The following is a 23983-nucleotide window of genomic DNA, read 5'->3' as shown; positions in this document are numbered from 1 at the left end:
CTCCTCGTCAGAAGCTAGTCTACATCTGATTTTCACGTTGGCTCACCCGTGAAAGGCTTAAGCTGCCATGACTGCAAGCTTTAAGGTAGGATGATGAAGATGATGATCTGAAAAAAAATCCCTCTTTTTCTTCTCACGTCCACCTTTTATGTCCTCATCCAACAGTACATATGCCCTTTCCTCAGAATTATTCTACCCTTGTACATACATGTTGTTTATACCAGACTGGATAGCTCACACAATTTTAGTTTTTATCCAGATAGCTGTCAGGTGCGTCGACAATTCTAGACGCAATTTGGAATTAACTCATGTAGCGACATTAATGCAGAAAGATAGCAAAATTAAGGATAAATAGGTTAGGATTCACTGAGTTATAAAATGCAATTTACTAAACTGAAAATGCTAAAATGTATGCTAAATATAACTAAATGGGAAAAATTTAACCAATAAATAAGGGGGAAACCCTATGTTCTTTCTAGTGCTAGCAGGGATGTTCTGTGTGCAATGGTCATGGACTTTAATCCGTGGCTCGTGACCCAATGGTGGTGTTAGTGTTGGTAAAATGGGTTTGGAAAACGTAACGGAAAATAAATTTAAGGAAAAATCAGAGTTTTAAAAAACTTTCCAAAACAAGATCTTTGTTGTGATATCTAAAGTAATAAACACGTAATCAAAATTGTACCTTTTTGATTCGTCTAAGATGAGCGCTTCGACCGAGTAGTTTTCTCTGCTATCTTCAAGCTCACGTCTACCGAGTGTAGGCTCGCTTCGAATTAAAAATTTTTTTCACAAAAATTACCAGTGGGGTAATTTTACAAATTCTCTAAACTTTTGGGTCAAGTTGTAAATCAGAAAAAAATCTCTAGAAATTTTCTAGAATAATCTCTTCAGAGAATTTTCTCTCTACAACTTTCTCTTGAATTCAAGTGTATGTAAATAATGACCCAAGACTCTCTTTATATAGAGAGAGTTTAAAGAGTTCAACTATAATTAAACATAATCACTTTAATATTAGATTAATATAATAAATTTAATATTAAATCTTATTTAAATAATATAATGTTTATCTACAAGATAAACAATAAATTAAATTTAATATTAAGATAATCACTTTAATATTAAATTAATAAAATACTATTAAGATAAGTATTAAATTAAATTTAATATTAAACTATTAAAATAATATTATTTTTGGAAAAATTAATCTGAAATCAAATTCTTTGGTAGAGTCCTAGTAGAAGTGTAACTCTTCCACTGCTCAACCACCGAAGACCAATCGCTGCCGACCACCGAGACGCCGCTGTCATAGCCACCGGCATGCCACGTCTGATAGTGCAGGTGCGACACCCTTATGGCACCCGGAGCCAGTTCAGTTCGGGTCAATGGCGACCCGACTGGTCTGGTCTAGCCACTGCTTGGACCGTCGACCCGGTTCACATATTGGGTCCGATTCAACCAGTTTTTGGGTCTCAGTCTCGGGTTTGGGCTTCTAGGCCCGCTTTACAATCTTAGATCCAATTTTTAAGTTTAATTATCCATTAGGCCAATTGTCTGACTTGAAAATTAACTTCCAAAATATGATATTAATTTTAATTGATTTGATTAATTTAATTTTACTTGATCGAAATTAATTTTTCCAAAAATCACTTAGATTGTCCAAATTAATTTTTCAATAAAATTATTTAATCAAATTCTCTAGTTGAAAAATTCTTACGACAACTTAATTTAATTCCACATCGAATAAATAGACTCAATTAAATTATTCCCAAAGTCGTAGAATTTTCTGCTTATTCAAATGTAGTCTAATCGAGCTTGTGTTGAGCTAGCGGTAGGACCAATTGGACATATATAATTAGGCTCTAGTGATTGCAATTATGTCTAGAAGCATCATTCTGATAATTCACAATTACTCATGGAGTCAGTCCACAAGAAGTACCATGATTGAAAACTCCTTATTCTATACTCTTTACAAAAGTAATTCATCTAACTGCATTGTCCAATGACCTCGTCATGTGTGTGTTACCCTCATATGAAATCCTTGATTTCTTTGAGTTAAATCTATTCACTCAATATAATCCTATTTTATCTCATTGTTAAAGTTTTGAATAAGACTACCAATAAGTTTAATATGGTGAATATACCTTTGAACAGATAACATGTAGATATATGAGTCTAACATTAAGAGTTATCCGTCTTTGAGACTCGGGTAAGTAACAATATAGATTCTTGTATGATTTTGATTAGAAATTGAAGTTTAAGGTTAATAGTATGATTAAGTGAAGTACCATATGAACTATTCCCTGTGTTTCAAATATTTAGAATAAATAAAAGAATAACAATGTTTCAGGTATGCATTCATGATAATTTTGAATTCGTATAGGAAATAGTTAGTGATTTGTTTGTGCCTACACACTCCAAGTTCAAATTTAGAATAAAATTTTGAGCTTGGGAAAAGTGGGATAGAATGTTATACGTGAATGATTGGTTTTGTATACACATATATATACACATCTCAAACTTGTAAAGTATGATAGGACCTTGTGACTGAATGATCAATGAACTCTTAGGAGTTATGATTGGATTGGAAATTTGATTTATTAATGTTTATAAGGTCATATGTAATAGCCCATTTCTATATAGTGTCAGAATAGTGGTTTTGAGGCCAGAAATCCAACGTGTAAGTTCGTAAATATTAGTATTTAATATTTATGAATAATATACAGAGTAATGATAAAATTTGATTTAATGATTTATGTTAAATGGAAGAATAATTAGGTTCAAGTGGTAAGGTTGTCTTGACCACTTTTAGTGGTTGAATGAATAATAATGCGGCCAGAGCTAAGGGTTAGCTAGTAAATAAAGAGAGTTCTAGATCATATATTAGGTATTACTGAAGATTATTTGGGATGTGCAACACTGCTGTTAAAAGAAGAAATTATTCACTAGTAATCGACTTTAACTGCTATGGCATCTAAAGAATGGGTTAGCTGTGATTTCTTCTGAATTAATTATTTTAGTGGAACAGGATGATGTGGATCACTGATGACTTTAGTAGTCAGTGGAGTAGTGTTCAAATTATAAACGATTATGGCCAAGTATCTTTCAATGATCTCCTCTGGGTATTCTATGTGCTCTTTTATCTTTAGAGGCATATGTGATTGTTTATCTTCAGATGTGATTCTTATTATATGGGAATGTTGGCTAATCATAATGTTAGGCAAAAGTATTCTTTAGTCTGACTAATTAATGATCGACATTCCTCTATTTTCCTTTGATGTTCTATTCAGTTATGTTTCGGTAGAGGACTCATCGGTAAACTCATGGGTAATTATTTTTCTATTTCTACTGGTGATTGCTCTACTCTATGTATATGAAATTTATGTTGTTTATGCCATAGTTTGTTCCAGTGCGTATGAATGATATTCTTCTATTGGATTTTCTTTGGGATGTCATCAATCTATTTAACAATCAATATGTTCTTATTATGCCGCATGGTCTTAAATAAAAATAGCTTGATGTGGATGAGTAAGTTCGGAAGGTTCATAAATTGCATATTTTGACAGTATAGAAAAGGGTTATATTCTTGGAAATTCAATAAAGCTTTACACCTTGGACTTCTTTATCTCGGCTTTCTTATTGTTTTTATTACTTATTCTATCAAACATGGTTTATCTGTAAAGGATATACATTGGCCGGAGGTAATTACATCTGTTGCGATTATAATTCTTGGTTGGATTATAGGAGCATATTGATATAGATCTCAGCATTATAGAGGTCATGTTACTACACTTGTTGTTGCTAAAATTATATTGGGTTTTTATTTTTCTTCTCATTCATTTTAGGATGCAATATTGGTACTTGAGGGATTGTTTTAGCTATACGGTTGTAGCGTCTATCTTATTAGAGCACTGTGGTCAGTCTGAAAGAAGGTTTTCGTAGGAAGGAACAAAATAATACCTCTAACTTATCTGATGATTGTGGCTTCAGTATGGTTCGATGCTTCAATGTTAATAATTGAAATAGTTTCATTATGTATCCAATTTATAGCTTTAATGAAGGGATAAATAATGATAAAACTAGACGGTGGAAGATCGAGCTTAACATCACATATTAGTTCTCGTTATTCTGATGATCTTGAATTATGTCAACAAGTTAAAATGGGATGTTATATTTCGTATGGATTAATACAGTTGTTGTAACTTTTGATTGGTATTATGACGAAATCATGATAGATTTTATGTCTGGATTTCTTTGATAACAAGAAGTAAGAATTGATTTGAAGCTTTGAGATCATGTTGATAGAATCGACTCATTTATTTTAGTCAGAATGGATTATTCAGTTGAGAGCTAATTGATTTGTATGTATTTGAGTTTATCGCTAGATTCAGGGATAAATTTCATGAAATCATGGGCAAACAGACAGACAGTCATCAAGAGAAACTCAGATTCTAGAAGACATGATATCTAGATACATCAACCAGATTAGAGACAATCAGGAAAATATTATTATGGGTTAAATTCCTTTTAATAATAGCAGCTATCATGCTTGATTTTAAGTGATACTGTTTGAAGCTTTTCATAGATGAGATGTAATCTTGGTATGTTAGCTAGATGGAACGACAACAAGTTAGTGTGGTCATAGTAACCGAAATTAATATCAGTTGAAAGCTACAGATATAGATGTATTGAAAATGTCATTTACAATCTACTATGGAATTTACAAATTTTAGTTAAACCCTATGAATTAACTAATGTATCTGGAAACTGATGATCTGGGTTTTTCGGTTATGTTTCGGCAGATGATTACTGAGAATTTCTTAGTAGTTCTACTACTAATGATGAAGTTACGAAAATAAAGCATCAAAGTTGTTTAGTTAACTTCGGTAACTACTTCAACATCCATCGGAGAAAAAATTATGGTTTATAGTAACATTTCATTTAGATGATCTTGAATTAAGATGGTTTGAGTATCATGAAACCGGGGGCTGAATCGTTAGTTCTTTTGAGGTACAGAGAAAAACATTTAAACATGTGCACTGAATAATCCTGGGATTTTATGAGACATCATATACAAGCTTGATCTAAACGACTGTTAGCAGGTGAGAAATTTCGAGGATGAAATTTTCGTAAGGGGAGAATTGTAACAACCCATTCCTTTGTAGTGTCGGAACAGTGGTTTCGGGGACACAAATCTGACATGTGAGCTCGTAAATATTAGTATTTAATATTTACGAATATTATATGGAGTAATGATAAAATTTTATTTAATGATTTATGTTAAATGGAATAATAATTAGGTTCAAGTGGTAAGACCCTAAAGTCAAGTATTTTCGAAAATGAGGTATCGGGACCTCATTTCTATAAAATGAGTTGTAAATATTTTATTAAATATTTATATAGCTTTATTAAGGTCGTATTAAAGTTTCGTTATGAAATTTTGACATTTAAATGGCCAATTAAATAAAAAGGACTAAATCGTAAAAAGGGTAAATGTTAAATTCTATTAGCTAAAAGGGTCCAATAGCTTTAAAATCTTAAAATAAAGGAGTTTAATGGTAAATACACCATTTAAAGGGTTAGTGGATATTTATGGGTAAGGTATTAATAAAATTTTGATGATTTTTAAAGGGTAAAATGGTAAATAGGTAAATTAAAGCTAAAATAAACCAATTAAAGGTTATCATCATTTCCAATTTCTTCTTTGTTGGTCGAATGCTCCATTGTTGAATGGGGAGAGCTTTTTTTTGAATTTATTCTTGCATGGTATGGTTTTATGCCCCGTTTTTAATGATTTTTATGTTTTTGAGTTTGTTTTAGCTTAATCTAGCTAGCTCGGGGGTTAATTTGTAAAACTGTTAAAGGTTGAGGGTTATGTCATGAATTATTTTGAATGATTTTTTTATGTTAATTGGTAGAGTATGAATCTTTGTTGAAAAATAAACAAGTATTTTTAAGTAAGTTTTGATGAAAATGGCAATTAGGGATTAAATTGTTAAAGATGCAAATTTAGGGATTTTATTGTGAAATGATGGTAAATATAGGTTTTAAAAGTGCCTTGTATCTATGTTAACATGGATTTATATTAAAATGGTTAAATTCTAAGTCATGAGATTAAGGACTAAATTGTGAAAAGTTAAAATGTTAAGGGTAAAATTGTAATTTTACATAATTATGAATTATGGATTAAATTGAATTCTAGAAGTATCGAATTGATTAATATTATATATTGAGATCAAGATAAACCATGTTCGAACTTAGATCGAGGAAAAGCTAAAGCTTTAGATTAGTTCGACTGTTTTACTACGCCTCTAACTATTGAGGTAAGTTTGTATGAACTTTATTAGGTTTAATGTAGTTTAAATTGAATGCTTATTGTGTTGTTTTAATGTAAATCAATTTATATACAAATGTATCAATGCTGTGATGATTTGACGGATAACGATCCCAGTTGAACCTTAGGAATTCTTAGGATACGAATGACATGTCATTAGGGATTTCATGTTTCGGGTGCTGGTCCTGAATGTCCTACTTGTGGTTGAGGTCCTGCATTTGTTGCAAATACTCCGCAGCTCCTGTGAGCAGCATTGTGTAGCTTACATTTCGATCTATAGCTCGTGTGAGTAGGCCCATTTCACAGCTTGTGTGAGTAATGATGTAAAGGAAATGTTACAGTTATATGTAAAGGCACACTTCGTATAAGCTTTCCTGAGTATCTGATGTAATTCTAAAGGGTTCAATGGGTATGAAAAGGAAACGAAATGGTAAGTATCCAAATGGAATGAATCATGAACTTAAGAAAAGGATTTATGATCTAAATGGTGTGATTACATGTAATAATCTACTTCTTTTATGGATAAATGCGTTTGAATCATGTACAAGTGCACTAACTTGTGAATTGATGAAGTTGTTTAAGCTTACACTAAACATTTGAAATGGAATGGTAAGTAAGTAAATGGAATAGTTCATAAATTTCTAAAAAGCTTGATGATTATGGTATTGTTGATGAATTAAAGGTTATGTTCATATATGGTAAACTTCATATATTACGGATGATCTCATATGTAACATGATATTATCAAAATAAAATTTGATAAATTAAATGATATGCTTGTATATGGGAAATCTACTTATGTTATAGATGAATTCATTTATATCATGGATAAGTGAACTTACTAATTTCTGAGTTTGACAGTGTACCAATATGCTTATACAACACTTATGGGTTTGGTAATGATTTGTGCTTAATCCATGAATTTTATTAATGAAGTGGTAAGTTTTGTAACACCCCTAACCCCTCTCTGTCACGGATTAGGGTTATGAGCATTACCCTACAACCAGAAAATTTATACTTAATTTCATTCAATATCATAAACATAACATAAACTATTCATGCATAAACATACCATCCCTATATTGAGCCCTCGAGGCCCAAGAAACACCTTAGAGCAACTCGTGACTAAATTTAAATCATTAAGAAAATCTAGGAAATTTTTACAAAAAATTGGATACAGGGGTTACACGGCTGAGTGGCTAGGCCGTGTGCCTCACACGGGGTGAGACACACGCCCATGTCTCAGGCCACGTAACCTTCGAACTAGGGATACATGGCCATGACCCAGCACGTGTCTCTGCTCATGTAACTCTCTGACTTGGGCTACAAGGCCGTTTCTCTGGCCGTGTGTTAGCTCGTGTGTGACCCTATACTATGCATTTATACCACACGTTCAGGGCACATGCTCGTGTTTGCTACCCATGTGTGACGCACGGCCGTGTGCACCAAAATGTACCTTAAAACTCAAGTTTACCATTTCCTACTTGCTTGGGAATTAAGCAACTCAAATACCAATCATTTAAACCTATTCAAAATATGATTAAACATACTCAAAACATATCAAGCCTTGGATCAAAACAACATACCAAACATATGGCTTCAAACACAAATATATACTTATATAGAATGACCATTATATTTATAACTCAAATTTACATCACATTCACAAAAACATCTATCAACCAAAGACCTCCTAGGTGCATGCCATTAAAAAAATAAACATCACCACACTTGAGCTCGAGATCTTGTTGGATGTTGAGTTGGCAATGAAAAGAGAAATACCTAACCTACGCACGAAAAATAAAACTGCATGCTGAGTAAAACTCAGTGATAATTCTATTGTAACACCCCGAATTTTGGGCCTAGAAGAAATAGGTTTTGAACAAGGGAACAGTTAGGAGACTGCACATAAATATTTAGTTGTGCAAGAAAGTGAATAAATGAATGTCTGCTTTAGCGTTTAAGTGATTTAGGAGTGTTTGGAAGTGTCTGAGAAGTCAGGGGTTGAAGCCTTGGCTTATGCAAAATTTTTATTTTAAGTGAATAAAATCCTTGGATCAAGTTTGTAGGTTCTTAAATTATTGTGGTTAAAATATGATACAAAGGAGTTGTTGGTCTAGTGGTAAGGGGCATGTGAAGTGTACATGGGGTCTAAGGTTCGAGTGGTGGCGCATTAAAAAGGGAGTATTTATTTTGCTGCCTAATTCGTGTGGGTGGTAGAGTTGGATTGAAATACTGCTAAATGGAATTTGAACTGGTTATAGAGAGAATTGAGGAGGGATATTTGGAGAGATTTGAGGAGAGAATATTGAGATTTAGGGAGGTTGTTGTTGTGGAGATATATATATCACATCTCATTTGTTCCTTGCTCTCGATGAGAGATCGGTTAGGTTTTCAAGGTTTTCGTCGCTTTCTCCAACCTGCATTGCTTCCATTCCTAACTGGTGGTGGTCAAGGTCGATTGGCATATTGCCTGGGAACCAAGGGTGCGATGATAATTGATTTTCGGAATAAGAGTGTTCGAAACAAAGGGAATCTGCAAATCGCATCAGGTGTGTAACCACCCCACTGTAACTGTAGAACGGAAAAAATTGAAAAGCTAAAAATACGAAAAAAGCTAAAAATATGCTCGTGTGGTAAGCCAAACCCGTGAATCATGGGCGATAGACTGTAGAGGCCTCCATGGGCATTTTCATGGGCATAGGCCGTAATTGGCCATGTTGGGACGAAATAGGCCGTGTGGACTCAATGGGCGTGTGGGCCTCACACGGATAAAATCTATGATTTGTGGAAAATACTGAACTGGGCTATGTAGATCATATAGCCGTGGCAAAATCTGGGCTGAACGGGCCACACGACCCTATGGGCCCACTTGGGTCGAGTAATAAGCCCATTTACACTGTTTTAACCATTTAGGTTACCTAAGATGCTCGAGGCGACTGCGGACCTTTGGAGAAGTCGATATCTGCACCGAGACCTCAAAATAGGTAAAATGACCAAAATGTCCCCACAGGGTAAAATGACTGTTATACTCCTAGGAGATGAAATGACTTTTATGACCTTATGTTATGTATGACTAATTTGCTCTATGATATGTATGACTATGATTGAGCATGACATTTTGCATACACGTATGATATTATGTCACGATATATTGTATGGGGATGGGTTGTTATATTTGGAGGAAGTGTATTGTATTGATAAGGTTGCACAGGTCGCCCAAGACGACTGTGGACCTACCGATGGCTATATGCCGTTTATTTTACTGGCATCTTTGCTGCAATACTGTTTAGTGCCGGAACCGGTGCTAATCTTGGTGTGTCTGGCTGGGTGGGTCGATTTTATCCCCACATGGTGTGTTTGGCGGGACAGAGTAGTGTGTAGAGGTTGGATTGGGTAGGATTACTAACTGCATATCTGTATTGATTAATGATTTTGTACTGTTACTACATTGACTAATGATATTTCATACTATTCACTACATGACTGATATCTGTTACTGTTATGGGCGAAGGCCTCTCTGATACTATTACTAAAATTGGGCAAAGGCCCTATTGATTACTGGCATTGTGATGGGCTCAAGCCCAATCGTTTACTGTTACGGGAAAGGGCTTAGGCCCATACTAAACTGGATTGTTACTGTAACAGGCTCAGGCCTAAACTGCATTTATCTACTGCTTAATTGAGTATTTGCTTGTTAGGGGATTACACACTGAGTTTTCTTAAACTCACCCCTCTGTTTAACTGTACAGGTAATCCCCAGTTGTAGGTGGGTCGGTGCTGCGAGGGACTAGATGATGGCCACACAACCGCATCAACTTTCGTTTTTATCCTTTGATTTATAAGTAATTGAATTTGGGTATTTTTATGTAAAAAGGCCTCTTAAAAGTTATAAACTTTAAATTGGGGTTTTTATTTATTTAATTTGATATAAACTGCTAGTTGTAGAAAAAGATGGGTTTTCAAAAGGTAACTGTTTTCAAAGACATTTCCAAAAAAAAACCTTTTCGCAATAAATGATATTTTGGAAAATTTATAACGTTTGAAAAGTGATTAGCTTTTAATGATGCACGCTTGGAAATGAACAACCTGTTTTGGATTCACTGTTTAATAACAAAATGATTAATTGATTTTAAAGATTTCAATGACAACTAGTTTTACGCTAAACACCTCAATGTGACACGCCAGATTTGGCCACAACGTCTAGGCCGGGTTTGGGGTGGTACATCTATAATCCAAACATTTAAAGACATGATATGATACATGAATGCTCAAGTTGAATTATACACTCATACAACTATCTAAGCATGCAATTACAAGATATCACCATTTCAATTTAATGCATATTACCATATTATTTCATGCTCTGCTCAATTTCACAAGTATTCATACTTCATTGGTTTTAACATATATCTCAATTCACATTACATGTTATATGAATAACTTTTCATAGATCCATCAACAATTCACTTATATAATGACACAAATCAATCCATGTTCAATTCATGAGTGCATCACTCATATATTTCATTTATGTTCACAACATAATTCACATTTCATTTTCCAATCCACTTTTTCATTTCCAATTCACATACTTTGCCATTTCAATATCAATTACATAACTTTATTATTTAATTACCCCTATTAACACAACCCGGACTCGGATGGATACATGGGTCCAACCAACACACTAGTTTGGCATCCAGTGCCTCATCGAATAAATTCGAAGTAATAATTTCTCCCAGCGCTATATAAATTGACACCCAGTGTGTAAACGGTTAAATTGAAGCAAATTGGCACCCAATGTCTCATTGCCTCGAAGTCGAAGAAATCCATGAACTCTCCCTATCCTATGGTATGCCATTTATATCCGACTTAGCCCGAAACAGTTAATAGAGTTCCATTTCACTTACAAATACATCCAATATCCAATTATCATATTTGCACATTATCACATTTAAACAAATATTCATTTCAATTTCCATATACTCAATACATTCATAATATATACCAAATCAATCCAATTCAATCAACTATAAATTCAATTCAATCTCAAAGTACTAAAGTACTCACCTCAACTATTTACCGTATGCAATAATTCAAAATACAATAATTAACAACTTAGTTCGGATTATAGAAACACAAACCATGGATTCCGAGCTATTTGACTTCGATTTATCCTTCCCCTTTTAGTCTAGGATTCTGGTATGACGTTAGCTACAAAATTAAAATAATTAAAATAAACTAGTGCTACATAATTCAATTCCACATTGAATATTTCAGTTTTTACACAATATTTGCTTAAATTTCAATTTAGTCCCTAAATCAAGACTAATTTTAATCTTCACATTTAACTCTATATTTTCATACTCGTTTCACTTTAAACTAAATTTAACTACCTACATTCAATTATACCCTTAAATTTTGAATTTTTCAAAATTTAGTCCCTATTACTCAAAATTTACAATTTGTTCTACAACTTAGTCCTTTTCCATTTTTAACTTAAAAATATATCAATTTAATCCCTAACACTAAAACTATTCAATAATAACAACATCTAAAATCTTAATCAATGCTAAAATTTCAACACGAGTAGACTAGAATAAGTACTGGGATTCCAAAAACGTAGAAATTACAAGAAAATGACTAAATTGACTAACTGATTGAAGTTTGAATGTTAAAAACCCTTAGGCCGTGCATCCTCCCTTCTTTTCTTTCTTCTTTTTCTTTTAATTTGCATGCTACCACTTTCTTTTTATTATAATTTCATTTACTTATTATATAATACATATATACATACATTTAATTTTTAACTTATTAATTACTATAACATATATATAATAAGTATAAATATATAATGTGTATATATTTCATTAGTCCCATCCACTCAACAAGGTAAATGTATATTTACCATTTTAGTCCTTTAAATTTAACCTCATAAATCAACTTTTAACCTATACACGATTTTTTCCTAGTACTTTAACAACTCTTAATTTCACAAAATTCACTTAACTAAAATTTAATTCATCGCTAAACTAACCTCGTAAATATTAAATAAAAATATTTACGGGTTTTTTTTATGGAAACAGAGTCCCGAAATTCATTTTTTGAAACCTAACTATCGGGTCATTACAAGTTTAGTTTAAGTTTATACGAGCTTGCTAAGCATTCATTGCTTACGTGTTTACTTTTCTATGTTTTATAGGTCATCGAAAGCCCGATTTGGTTGGAAGTTTGTCAGAGATCTATCACACTATCTAGTTATCAAATCAATACTTTATGGGTATTATGGCGTAGGTTTATAATGACATGTATAGGTCTTTTGTAGTGATGACTCATGGATGTATTATATGGCTGAATTATTATGCTTATGTATTGAAGTTTATGATTATATGATGGATTTGTATGGCTTGATAAGTAAGATTGTCTTACCCACTTTTAGTGATTGAAAATCATGATCCTATGGTACGTTTTGAATGGTTAATGATGGTTGAATGTGTTATTATTTAGTACCTATATGGGCTAGGTTGGTAAGCATGAAATATAACTTATGGACATGTTTATGTAATTGATGCGCATAGTCATATGGTATGATAATGCTAGCTAGGAAATGGTCTTTTGTAATGTGATTTTAGTTACATAGAGGAATTAAGTAATCTTGCTTGAATTAAGGCAACATTGACATGTTATATAGATGATGTTTGGGTGCAAATGTGGTGTCTTGAAATGTCACATTGGTTAGTTGAATTAGGATTCTTGAAATGGAAAAGATATGTATGTTTAGGTGAGGTTTTGGTATTTTTAAAGTTTGTATTAATGGTCTAAATAATTATGCATGAAATGGTATTGAAAATGGTTTGATTGTAGGTAAATTTAGGCCAGCACAGCCTGAGACACGGGCGTGTGACTCCGCCGTGTGTGACACACTGTCTGGTGACACGACCGTGTGTCACCTGATGACTTTCTTAGCTTGTAAGTCAGTGAGTTACATAGCCTAAAACACGTCCTGGCACAAGGGCATAGGGGAAAACTTCGAGAGTTACACAGCCTGGCACACGAGCGTGTGACATGGTCGTTTGACCCCATTCAGCGAGTTACAATAGCAAGGACATGGGCTGGGACATAGCCGTGTCTCCCTAGTTTGAAGGTTACATGGCGTCTCAGCCATGTGAGGCATATGGCCTAGCCACATGGTGTCTTAGCTGTGTGAGGCACATGGCCTGGCCACACAACAGTGTGACCCCTGTTTTGCAAATTTTCTATGTTTTTCCTAAACTTTCCAAATGATTTCAAATTGACCTCAAATCGTTTCTAAGGTATTTTTAGGGCCTTAAGGGCTTGATTTAGAGACGGTATGTATGTATATGATTGGTTTATGATGTGACAATATTATTGAATGATATTAAGTTTAAATGTTTTTGTAAATAATAGAATATCAATAATGACAATATATCGCAAAGGAAATAGACATAGAAAAAATAAAGAACACACAGATTTTACGTGGAAACCCTTTCGGGAAAAAACCACGGGCAAATGAGAAGAAAATTCAATATGTCAAATTCGAACTAATTACAAGAGGAGTAAACTATGTGTATTTATAGGCTTGTAAAACCATATTCTAATAGGAGTAAAACACCTTATTCTAATCAATATCAAAGAGATGGAGTTTATTAAGGTTTAAAAAACCTTATTCTAAAATAAAATAAAAGAAGTATAATTCTATAGGGATTTTACTTTTATTTTATTTTACCACAGTATTTTATTTAAATAAGGATTCGGGTCATGTAATTCTAACGATCTCCACCTTGACACGAATTCTTAATGAACAAGTTCTTCATCACGAACTCTCAACGAACAAGTTCTCCACCTCTTCCATAAAACCCCTTAAGGGTTTATCTTCAACAATGAACACCAACCAAGTCTAAGAAATGCTCAAACTTGGTTATAGGAAGTGACTTAGTCATCATATCTGTAGGATTTTCATGAGTACTAATTTTTCTCACAACAATATCACCACGAGCAATAATATCACGAACAAAATGATACCGAACATCAATGTGTTTTGTTCTCTCATGAAACATTTGATCTTTTGTAAGGAATATGACACTCTAACTGTTACAAAATACTGTATTGATTTGAAGGTCTTCATAGAGTTCACTAAAGAGTCCTTTCAACCAAGTAGCTTCTTTACAAGCCTCGGTAATCGCCATTTACTCAGCTTCAGTGGTAGACAAAGCGACTGTAGTTTGCAAAGTGGCTTTCCAACTGATTGCACAACCTCCGATTGTAAAGCCATAACCTGTGAGAGATGTTCTTCTATCGATGTCTCCAGCAAAATCAACACCAACATACCCAATGACTCCATCTCTAGTTCTTCCAAACTGTAAGCAAACATCGGTAGTACCTCGTAAGTATCTTAAAACCCACTGAACTGCTTTGCAATGTTCTTTACTGGGATTCGCCATGTATCTGCTAACTGCACTAACTGCATATGATAAATCTGGACGTGAACAAACCATGGCATACATGAGAGATCCCACTGCACTAGAGTATGGAACATGTGACATGTACTCAATCTCATCATCTGATTGTGGAAACAAAGCTGATGAAAGTCTGAAATGGGCTACTAAAGGAGTACTAACAGGCTTAACATTCTCCATAGTGAATCTACAAAGAACTTTCTCAATGTACCCCTTCTGACTTAGGTACAATTTACTTGCTTTTCTATCTCTGAGAATCTCCATACCAAGTATCTTCTTTGCTAGTCTCAAATCTTTCATCTCAAATTCTTCACTTAGTTGGGCTTTGACCATCACTGTTTTTCTTAAAGTAAACACAACTATCAAAGCTACTTCTTTTAAAATCATGAGAAGTCATAAAGGAATCAAAACTCTTATACCACTATCTTGGTGAATTTTCAAACCGTAAAGGGACTTTTTCAGCAAGCAAACATAGTCCTCTTTTTCTGAGACTGTAAAACCCTCTGGTTGTTGCATGTAAATATCCTCCTTAAGTTCTCCATGTAAAATACAGTTTTTACATCTAACTGCTCAAGCTCCAAATCATGCATGACCACAATACCAAGCAAAGCTCGAATCGAATTATGCTTCACAACTGGAGAGAACACATCTGTGAAGTCCACTCTTGGAATTTGACTGTAACCTTTTGCAACAAGCCTTGCTTTATATTTGGGTTCTTCAACTCTTGGAGTCCCCTATTTCTTCTTAAACACCCATTTACAATGAACAACCTTTTTACCTTTAGGAAGTTTCACAAACCTTTTTACCTTTTTACAACGAACACCCATCTCCTCTTGCATAGTAAACATCCACTTTTTTGAGTCTTCACTACTAACCGCCTTAGAATAATTAGATGGCTCTTTGTTTGCATTTATATCTTCAGCCACATTTAAAGCATAAGCAACTAGATCAGCCGCGACATACTTCTTTGGAGGTTTAATTTCTCTTCTAGTTCTGTTTTTGGCGATATAGTATTGTGGTGAAGAAGCAACTCGATTTTGAATTTTTGTATTGGCTTCAGTAGTCGACTCTGTTGTAGATTCTATATTTATCTGATGCTCCACCTGCTTTTGATTTTTTTTATTGGAAGAGTCTTTAAGAGATAAGTTAGGTAGCATAGCAGTTTCATCAAAAACAACATCTCTGCTAATCACAACTTTTCTATTTTCAGGACACCATAACTTATACCCTTTTACACCAGCTTTATAACCAAGAAAAACACATTTAATGGATCTCGGTCCCAATTTTCCATTATCAACATGAGCATACTTAGGGCAACCAAAGATCTTTAAATCAGAATAGTCAGCAGGATTACCAGACTATACCTCTTGTGGAGTCTTTTTCTCAATGGCAATGGATGGAGATCGGTTCATCAAAAAATATGCAGTAGAGGCTGCTTCAGCCCAAAATGAATTTGGTAAGTTGGCATTTGACAACATACATCGAACCTTCTCGATGATCGTTTTGTTCATTCGTTCTGCAACGCTGTTTTGCTATGGAGTATGACGAACTGTCAAATGTCTCACGATCCCTTCTGACTTGCACAATTTATTAAACTCATCAGAACAGAACTTTAAGCCATTTTCTGTGCGGAGATATTTTATTTGCTTTCCTGTCTGTTTTTCAATCATGGTTTTCCAAGACTTAATCACGAAAAACACATTGCTTTTTTGCTTCAGGAAGAACGCCCACACTTTTCTGGAAAAATCATCAATAAAAGTTAGTATATAATTAGCTCCACCTCTCGAAGGCACTCTGGAAGGCCCCCACAGACCAGAATGAATATATTCCAATGTTCCCTTCGTGTTATGGATTCCTCTAGTAAATCGAACTCTCTTTTGCTTCCCAAAAATGCAGTGCTCACAGAACTTTAGCTTACAAATTCCTTGCCCATTAAGAAGTCCTCTTTTGCTCAATTTTGCCATGTCATTCTCAGTCATATGCCCTAGGCACATATGCCAAAGTTTAGTAATATCATCATTTGATAAGGAAGAGGATGCGACAACTACATCACCAGTAACAGTAGAACCCTGCAAAACATATAACTTGACAGTCTTTCTCTGCCCTTTCATCACAACGAGGGAACCTTTGGAAATCTTCAAAACCTAAATTTCAGCTGTGTATTTTTACCCTTTTGAATCAAGAGTACTAAATGAAATTAAATTTCTCTTCAATTCTGGAACATGTCGTATGTCACTAAGTGTTCTGACAACTCCATCAAACATCTTAACTTTAATTATTCCAACACCTGCAATTCTACATGAAGCATTATTTCCCATCAAAACAACACCTTCAGACACTATTTCGTAAGTTGTAAACCAATCCCGATTGGGACTCATGCGGAAGGTGCAGCCTGAATCAAGGATCCACTCCTCGCTCACTTTAAAATTATTAACAGAAGCAACTAGAAGTTTACCATCGCTGTAGTCTTCTACAACATTAGCCTTACCAGAATTTTCTGGTTGTTTTCCATTTTGATTCGCAGCCTCCCTTTTGATCTTGTTCTGTAGCTTATAGCACTAAGATTTAATGTGTCCTTTCTTATTGTAGAAGTTACAAGTTTTACCTCTGCTTGAAGACTTCGATCTACCTTTAGATTTACTACGAGGATTTTGTCCCTGTGTCCTTCCACGATCATCATCAGCATTCTGATCTTGTCTCCCACGAACAATGATACCCTTTCCTTGAGAGTCAGTTTTAACTACAAGATGCTTCATCTTATCATATGAGGTTAAAGAATCATAAACCTCATCAAATGTGAGAGACTCGCGGATATATAAAATTGTATCTCTAAAGATTGAATAAGACCGGGGGGCAACGAACAAAGTAGAATCAACCCTAGATCTTCCTTATCATACTGAACCTCCATGGCCTCCAAATTTGAGAGAATTTTTTTAAACACTGTCAAGTGTTCGTACACAGACACACCTTCCTCCAAATGATGAGCATAAAGACGCTGCTTCATATGCAGCTTACTAGTTAGAGTTTTCGACATACATATTTGTTCAAACCTCTTCCATAATCCAGTGGCGATTCTTCTCCTTTATCTCATCCTGCGAAATTTTGTTAGACAAATGCAGATGTAACTGTGTTAACGCCTTTTGATCCTTGCGCTTCTTTTGTTCTTCAATCAATGTTGAAGGCATCTTATCTACCCCTACCAGGGCTTCCTCTAAGTCCATCTCTGCAAAAACTTCCTACATCTTTATCTGCCACAACACGAATCTGGTGTTGCGATCAAACAACGGAATTTCATACTTCAAAGACGACATTACCGTGATTGAGATGAACAAATCGGAAGCTCTAATACCAATTTGTTAAAAATAGAATATCGGTAATGACAATATATCGCAAAGAAAATAGAAATAGAAAAAATAAAGAACACACAGATTTTACGTGAAAACCCTTTTGGGAAAAAAACCACGGGAAGAGGAGAAGAAAATTCACTATGTCGAATTCGAATTAATTACAAGAGGAGTAGACTATGTCTATTTATAAGCTTGTAAAACCATATTCTAATAGGAGTGAAACACCTTATTCTAATCAATATCAAATAGATGAAGTTTAATAAGGTTTAAAAAACCTTATTCTAAAATAAAATAAAAGAAGTATAATTCTATAGGGATTTTACTTTTATTTTATTTTACCACAGTATTTTATTTAAATAAGGATTCAGGCCACTTAATTCTAACAGTTTTCGATTATACGGTAATATTCCGTAACCTTATTCTGACGACGAAAACGGGTTAGGGGTGTTACATGATAAATGTAAATGGCATGTCATTGTAAGGTTAAACAGATGCAGAGTCGTGGGTGTTTAAGGGAAGATGAACTTAGATTACCAATGATTACCGAGATTTCACTGGTACTACCGAATTAATCAAATTTGCAAAAAAGAATCATAAGACATCACTCTAATTCGTGTTGAATAGAGATCTGTGAATTCTTTTAAAGTATCCATTGAACATCATGCCTTCGAAATTTCAAACTTAATTCCAAAAAGGATTATTGAGACAATAGTAAAAAATATGTTTAAGTTCCCAAATTGGTGATTTTGACAAGTTTTCAATATAGTCTAATCATAAACTAAGGTATGAGAATATGAGTAAAAGTAGGTATTGTCTAGAAGTAGAGATCATGAATCAGAATTAGTAAAAACTAATGGTATACAAAGAAAACTTTGAGGATTCTACAAATCACTTGAATTCATATATGGATTACGTCATTGAGATTAAGGAAATAGAGTGCTTGCATGTATATTTATATATTGAAGTGAATTTGAGCTGGATAAGTATGACTATAACGTGAGCTTCCGATAATGTTTAGAGGTGATAAGAACATGAATATTGGGTATGATCCATGTTTGGATGTTGGATATGATGTAAGAATTTAAGATAATAATGGATTATTACAAATTCAATTAAAAAAAAGTTTTGTAAGGATTTTTGAATGTTAATGGATTAATTATGAGATTGACGAGTGTGAACTGAAGTATGTCTAAGGTGGTCACCTAAAACTAAATATGAGCAGTATAGTAAATGACCAAGTGAAGGAGAATGCGAATGATAATTATGAAGTAACAACCTAAATGGATTAAAAAGATGTTTAACCAAACCATACTGAAATGAAACAAAAATGTTGCAATAACTTTTATAGTATTCAGATAGAGAGTAAGAATGAGACTACCTAGATTCAGAAAAGATTCAGAAAGTATTCAAGTGTGTTACTGATATTAAGTGAAGTTTAGAGTGTCAGATATGAACATAAATTGAGAAGCAACTGAATAAGTGTGAATGAGAATATGAACTAATTATACTATGAGTAAAGGATTTAAATACGTTGAATAATTAATTTATATACGAGTGCATCAATAATTGGAAACTTTCGAGAATTGTGTTTCAGGTAGCCTAATAAGTATATCGTTCTTGAAAATAGTTGTAGGTCTAAATCTATAAAAATATTATGAGAATGCACCATCAACTGTAGGAAATTTCATAGTGTTAAATTGAAGGTATGATTAATGATATGAGATTCAATATTAAATGGGATATAATTTTGGATAACGTGAGTGAGATTTGAATAAGAATATGAAAATTCTAGAATTTGTTTAATTAAATTCAAATACGATAGATGGGAAGACAATGAAAGATTGATGTGAAGACATATGAGACGAAGTTATGAGAGGTATATATTTGAATTCAAGGTAAACAGTGATCACTAAGGAAGGAATTAATAGACATATGTGAATAAGTTAGTGAATAAACGATATCATTGAGTTCCAAATGTTGTTATCCGTTTAGGAAGCTTAGTAGGCAACACATGTGGGAGACTAATAAAAAAAAGTTAGATTGGTATTGGAAGCTAAGATGTGGTTGTATTAAAATGGTAAATGAAGTGAGATTAAGCAAAGGATATAGACAAATTGATCATGTAAGACTAAACTAAAGGAAAGTTAGACTAAAGATTGAATTAGTTCATAAAATTGTAGAAACATCGAGGTAAAGAAGTGTTTATCATGGGTACAATATGAATATGGTAGTAATCTTCAAATCATTCTTCAGATCACATTGCTCCAAGCTCCATTAAAAGCCATTAAAAGACTTAAACTGAGGTTAGAAGTGAGAATAATTGTAGTCAAATTTGGGATAAAGATTTATAAAAATAATACGATATGAAATATGATTTGCATACAAGAATCATCAATTAAGTTCATCATTTAGTAAGTGTACTAGAAGAAGGATTAGGAATATAGTTAGTTATATATATCTTGAAGCACCAATTAAAGGTCTCTACAAAGTGGTTGGTATATTAAAAATCATTTATCTATTGGGAGATAAGAACACTGCTTCTTTTTTAGAGTAGTATTCACTAGATAAGAATCATGGGTAATGTAATAGGCCAATTTTGGCCTGGTTAAAAAAACAAATAACAAGCCCAAATTGTAACCCAATTACATTAGCCTAAAACTAAATTTAACCTAACCCAATAAAGCCCAAATCAATAACCCTGTACAGCCCAAAATTTTTCAAAGAACAACAAACCCTAGCAGCAGTCTTCTTCCTAGCTTTGGCGCCGCAGCAACCGTTTCCACGCACGTCGTTGCTCGCACGTTCAGCAACCCCGACGCACCCCTTTCACGATCTCCATACCTGCGGAAAAATTGATCCAAATGGGAGTACAGACATAAAATTGTAAAAAGGGATAGGGGATATAAAAAGCGGATGGATTTATGTAATGGGGGTTAGCAAAATTTTGTATTGAAAATTAAAAAAGAAATTACAGGAGAAAAACGTTTTTTGAAGGTGATAGATTTTGTTTTTCCTTTTGTTTTTTACTATTTTTACTTTGTTTTTGTTTTTCTTTCGTTTATAAAAACAAAAAAAAAGAATAAAGAAAGGGAGTAGAGGGAAACTTACCGGTGTGGCGTCGTTGAAGCCCCTTCATTTCGTTGCCATTGGAGCAGGGGAAGGGTTTTGAGGGCAGAGATATGGCGCAACTTCAAAGAAAGAAAGAAAATGGTTTTTAGGGTTGGAAAAGGGGTTTTTATTTGATTTAAAAAACGACACCGTATTTGGTGTACCTGAATGCCCGTATGACCTGACCCAAAACCCGATTAGATCCGCATGTTTTAAGTTGATGGGTTATTTATAATTCGGGCCCTTCATGTTTTTATTATTTTCAAAATCACTTCTTTTTATTATTTTCAAATTTTTTCATGAAACATTATTAATTTTTTGATTTAATCCAATGTTGCGCAATGCTTTGGGTGGTTTGGGTAAATTGTTTTTTGGGCCTCCTCCACTTATGCATGTTTTAATTTGCTCCCTTTCTTGTTTTTTTTTTGTTTTAGGAATTTAACCTTTAAATTCTGCCTTTTTTTTACTTAACCTTTAGTTTGTTATTTTAGTTTTATTTATTTATTATTATTTTTAATACTATTTATATTATTATTACTGTATTGTTATTAGTTTATTATTATATGATATATTATTATTGTACTTATTTATATGCATATGCATATTAATACATATTTATATATATATATTTAAAACATTTTAAATATATATTCTATATACATATTTTTTATTATTATTTTTACAGTTTTTTATATATAAATATACACATTTTATTTCATAATATTGTTTCCATATTTTATAATTTATATATGTTTTTTATAATGTGTACATATATATTTTATACTCTATTCAAAGCTATTATAAATATTTTCCATGTTTTTATATTTACTAATATATTATATTTATACTTTTTTTAAAATGTATGAATATATTTTATATGTGTTTTATTATTGTTTTATTCTTATGACTTATGTATTCATATAGATATATGCATTAACATTTTATAATGCTTATGCATTTTTTTCTCTCATATCCATATACATATTTGCAAAATTCATTTATATATCATACTTATGTATACATATAATTTAAATTTAAATTTTTGTTTCATATTGCATTCACATTTTTAACATATCTTTTAAAATATATTTTGATTTTGTCAAAACATTAAAATCATTTTTTTATTTTTATTTTTATTTTTATTTTTATTCAAAGGCTTTTAAAATATAAACGATATTCAAAGTTAGGGATTTTTGAGAAAATTGAGTCCTAACGTCTTGGGTTCCGATTTTCTTCGTTAATTCCAAATAACCGAGAATATTCGTTATTCAAAACGCATAAGTTTAAAAATCATTTTCGGGAACTTAATTTGTGGTGTCCTAACGTATTGGGCATGACATTTTGCTTTCTCGAAATGAAGATTTTCTTTAAAAAACTAAAAAGTGATATTCAAAGTTCGGGGGTTTTGAGAAATTGTACCCTAACGTATTGGGTCTCGATTTCTTTATCTAGCTTGAACAATTGATTATCCTTTTCAAGTTTCATCATTTGAGTTTTTTTTTATGATATTTTTAAATCCTCGACACTAAGACATTAAATAATCAATTTGGTACTGATTTTTGGGCGTTATGAGGGTGCTAACCCTTCCTCGTGCGTAACTGACTCCCGAACCTATTTTCTCAAATTTCGTAGGCCAAAACTATTTTTTAGGTGAACCGATCACACCTCAATAAAGGATCGGTGACGACTCCAGTTTTTGTTTTTAAAGTCGACATCTAAATTTTTGTTTTATCAAAAAATGGTTTCGACAGCTTGGCGACTCCACTGGGGACTTTCGAGAGTCGAGCCATAAATTGATTAGCTTTTGTCTTTTTGTCGAAAAGGTTTCAAATTTGTTTTAGATCACGATTTCCTCTTTTGCATTCATTGATTTTTATCATGAGAATATTGTTTAATTTGTCTAAGTTTGTTAGTCTATTTGCATTTTGCATTGCATAGACGATTTTACCCCTCTAAGTGGGAGTGAGAAGCTATTCCTTCGTGAGGTTTTCACCTCCGTGCAGGATAGTGGATCACTTTTGGGATACATCCGTACTTATGTCTTCGTGAGATTTTCATCTCCGTGCAGCCATAGGGAAATGTATTCCCCTGAACCGAACTCGATCCATATGAGCCTATAATGGGTTAGGATCGAGGAATCTGCTGGTTCGGGTACCTTTGCTCTAGAAGCCAAACCTCATATAGTGAACTTGTAGGAACTCACCTTAGGTAGAATTACTTTGAACCTTAGTAGATACCTGACTAGGAGTTTTATTATTATTTTTTATTGTATTGGATTTAATGTTTATACTTGATACTAACTTGTTGTGATTTGCTTTGATTGCATGACATTATAACTGCATAGAATTTCATCCTAAAAGGCGTTGATTCACGTTCAGTTGCTAAATAGAGAGCTTGTCATAATAAAATGGGTTTCTTGATAAAGTGGATGACAATATGGTTGTCCGGATATGGTCCAAGAAAACGTGATAAGAGAAGGATGATAGTTTATGGAGGACTACACGACTATGGCTCCGTTGCCCAAGGATTCAAGTTGACAAAGATTATTCAAGAGTCATCAAATGTCCCAACCTTTCTAAAAGAAGTTAATGAGCATGAGCGAACAAAGAGTTGTTACCCAGATCAAGCAAAAAGGAGTTAGTAGTGGCATCCATTGGAATTTTGCAAGTTTTATCTTAAACAAGCGAATGAAGAAAGAGATCAATGTTTCTTAGAGT

General features: G+C 33.3%; 1 long non-coding RNA gene across 1 annotated transcript; it reads right to left on the bottom strand.

The window, feature by feature from the left end:
• Positions 1 to 20588: 20588 nt before the first annotated feature.
• LOC105771383 (uncharacterized) lies at positions 20589 to 21342 on the bottom strand. Its single transcript, XR_001126486.2, has 2 exons — positions 21267 to 21342; positions 20589 to 20999 (listed from the first exon to the last, which is right to left on the bottom strand). It is a non-coding gene; the product is annotated as an uncharacterized LOC105771383 (long non-coding RNA).
• Positions 21343 to 23983: the final 2641 nt, after the last annotated feature.

The sequence above is a fragment of the Gossypium raimondii genome, chromosome 5 (genome assembly GCF_025698545.1).
Source record: "Gossypium raimondii isolate GPD5lz chromosome 5, ASM2569854v1, whole genome shotgun sequence".
Lineage (NCBI taxonomy): Eukaryota > Viridiplantae > Streptophyta > Magnoliopsida > Malvales > Malvaceae > Gossypium > Gossypium raimondii.
Note: the sequence above shows the minus strand (reverse complement) of the source record. Positions and strands in the feature narration are given on the sequence as shown.